Source organism: Ostrinia nubilalis, chromosome 9, assembly GCF_963855985.1.
Source record: "Ostrinia nubilalis chromosome 9, ilOstNubi1.1, whole genome shotgun sequence".
Taxonomy (NCBI): domain Eukaryota; kingdom Metazoa; phylum Arthropoda; class Insecta; order Lepidoptera; family Crambidae; genus Ostrinia; species Ostrinia nubilalis.
This window is the reverse complement of record NC_087096.1, coordinates 14,201,863-14,204,296: the sequence shown is the minus strand read 5'-3', so window position 1 is coordinate 14,204,296 and position 2,434 is coordinate 14,201,863. Positions and strand designations below refer to the sequence as shown.

The following is a 2,434-nucleotide window of genomic DNA, read 5'->3' as shown; positions in this document are numbered from 1 at the left end:
TCAGGCTTGGACAAGTACTTCACAGATTAGAGAGTATGTCTAAAGACAGATAGGAAACGGCCCTAGTATTGGTTAAACGATAAACAAACTGGTACCGAGCTAGATTGTCCAGTAGGTGGCGCTGAATACAATATGGCGTCTGCCGCCCACAGATTAAATATACCTGTCATACTTTTTTATGATCCGTTCCTTTTCATGTATTGCGGTTAAAAATAAAACTATTGAAGTATCAAATGAAACTTTATTGATGAAATATAACATGAAATATTTTGTTTACGAAAATCAATAAGCATTAAAACCATTGGATTTTAAAAGATTACAGTTACTGTTGTGATTACAGTAGGTACATTGTTTTAGTTTTTACATAATGTACTCACGGCTTGACATTTGTATGTAACTCATACAAAATAAGTTGCGTTATGACATATAGTAAAATAGTTTTTAATGTTCTCCATAAATTCACACGTTCACTCTCACTTTGGTTCTGTCCAATCCAATAGCCACTGTAAGCAGGCCAGATCTACACGTTTCTCACCACCTGTAAAATATATGAAATATTTGTAAATTAAGAGCAAAAAGATGCGCATGTCACCGTAAGACTGTAATCTCCTACATCATCTACATTCTACACTAATATTATAAAGAGTACAGCAGATGAACAAGTGATCTGTCTTATCTACCATACCTATCTTACTGTCTGTTTTGTTTCTAGATTTGCACTACTTTGTTAAATAAAATTAATTTACCTTGTCAAATGTGTACTTGTCAATCAATTACATGTACATTCACAGAATCTGGATTCCACCAATCTGTAATTAAATAATTAACTTTTATTTGATCCTAGTCGAAAAGCGTCAGAGGATAGTGTTAGAATCATTTTGAGGGTGTTTTAAATTTTAAAGGTACTTACCAAATGTTCTTATCAACAGAAGTTAATATTCATCTAATACAAATCTTCCTAATTTAATGCATTTATGTCATGGCATAACTTGCAAATGAAATGAGTTCATCGTTTGTAATCAAGCATTCTTGGTCTGGTTTTATTGCTTATATAGGTTTCTTCTAAACTTATTTGAATAGGAAGTAAAGGTTGGTTCATCTGGATTTTAAGTAACAGTTGACAATAATGATCAGCACCGGTGATTCCATAGCAAGCACTTTTATTGTAATTGCAGCTTAACACCTTATAAGTTCGATATTAACCTGAAAAAAATAGGTACTTAGATTCACTGTATAAAACACGTATCATCATTCACTGTGTCCTGCAATCTATGCCTGCAATGTACCTACGTGTATTGTATTTTGGGTCCAAACTCCAAAGTATGTTGTTACGTTTTATTAATCTAAGGTTGTTACCTACTCCATGAAACGATCCATATTTAGTTTCCATTGATTTAAATGGAGTTATGAATGATATTGTAATGAAGATTTAATCCTTTGTGTGGTTCAATACTTGATAAAACATGATGTTGCTGCAAGCTGCAATAACCTTTCTCGAGTGGATATCTTACTTGAGAGAAATTTCTTCTTAAAACAAACATCAATCCAACTGGCAATCCATGCACATGTAGTTCTTATTAATATTGATTGAGAAATTATTGATTTTAGATAAAATTTGTTTAAAGAAAAACACGTTTTTTCGATGAAAATTTTTGACGTTTTTTTTTTTTAATAATGTCACAGTTGTAGACTTGAGACGGAACTAAATTGATTAAAGTGAAAATTACGACTTTGAATTAATATACTTTTAAATAAACATTTCATTTATAGAATGCAAATAGATTCAATAAAATAATTTATAAATAAAAGTTGAAGTTGTAATTCGAAAATGTTTACTAACTTGATTCCAGACACGCAAAAGACCATTGCCATTGTCGCATAAAGGACAACTTTAAAAAAAGTCACTTCCTCTCGGAACTGTCAAAAAAATTCACTCTCTATGGAGCTGTCAAACTCTATGGCGTTTCCACCCCGTGAAGTACTTATTCTTATCTATGCTTGGACATATGATTATGACAGATGACGTTAGCGTGTACACAGATTACAAAAGGCGAATTTTTCTGCTTGCTTTTACCTTTTACCCATAGATAAGAATAAGTACATACTACGCTTTTACCGTACAAAAAGTGTTCCTAAATACAAAAACTTTATAATTTAGGTGCTGACTAAATTCTAGAAAGCGTAAAAAGCCCTTTTTAATTTAACTGATTTACATCAAAGAGATTGTCCAGCAGTGGACGTCATTTGGCTGAAACGAACGAACATCAAAGAGAAAGCATAAAATATTTTGTAAATGTAGGGTAGATGGTACTTTAGTTATAGAGGGTAGTTTGGGAAATCGTTGTGTCAGTACCATAGTCCGTACGCATTTGTAACATCCCATGTAAATTGAAAATAGTGTTAAAAGAATTATTTCGCTCTAAGTACTCACTGA

At 32.1% G+C, this 2,434-nt stretch overlaps 1 long non-coding RNA gene across 3 annotated transcripts; it reads right to left on the bottom strand.

The window, feature by feature from the left end:
- Window positions 1-227: 227 nt before the first annotated feature.
- LOC135075043 (uncharacterized) lies at window positions 228-1,676 on the bottom strand. Of its 3 annotated transcripts, none has more exons than XR_010257951.1 (4): window positions 1,512-1,676; window positions 911-1,203; window positions 747-809; window positions 228-538 (listed from the first exon to the last, which is right to left on the bottom strand). It is a non-coding gene; the product is annotated as an uncharacterized LOC135075043 (long non-coding RNA). The 3 variants fall into 3 exon arrangements; XR_010257950.1 differs by lacking the exon at window positions 1,512-1,676 and adding an exon at window positions 1,291-1,332; XR_010257952.1 differs by lacking the exon at window positions 1,512-1,676 and adding an exon at window positions 1,287-1,331.
- Between the last annotated feature and the right edge of the window lie 758 nt (window positions 1,677-2,434).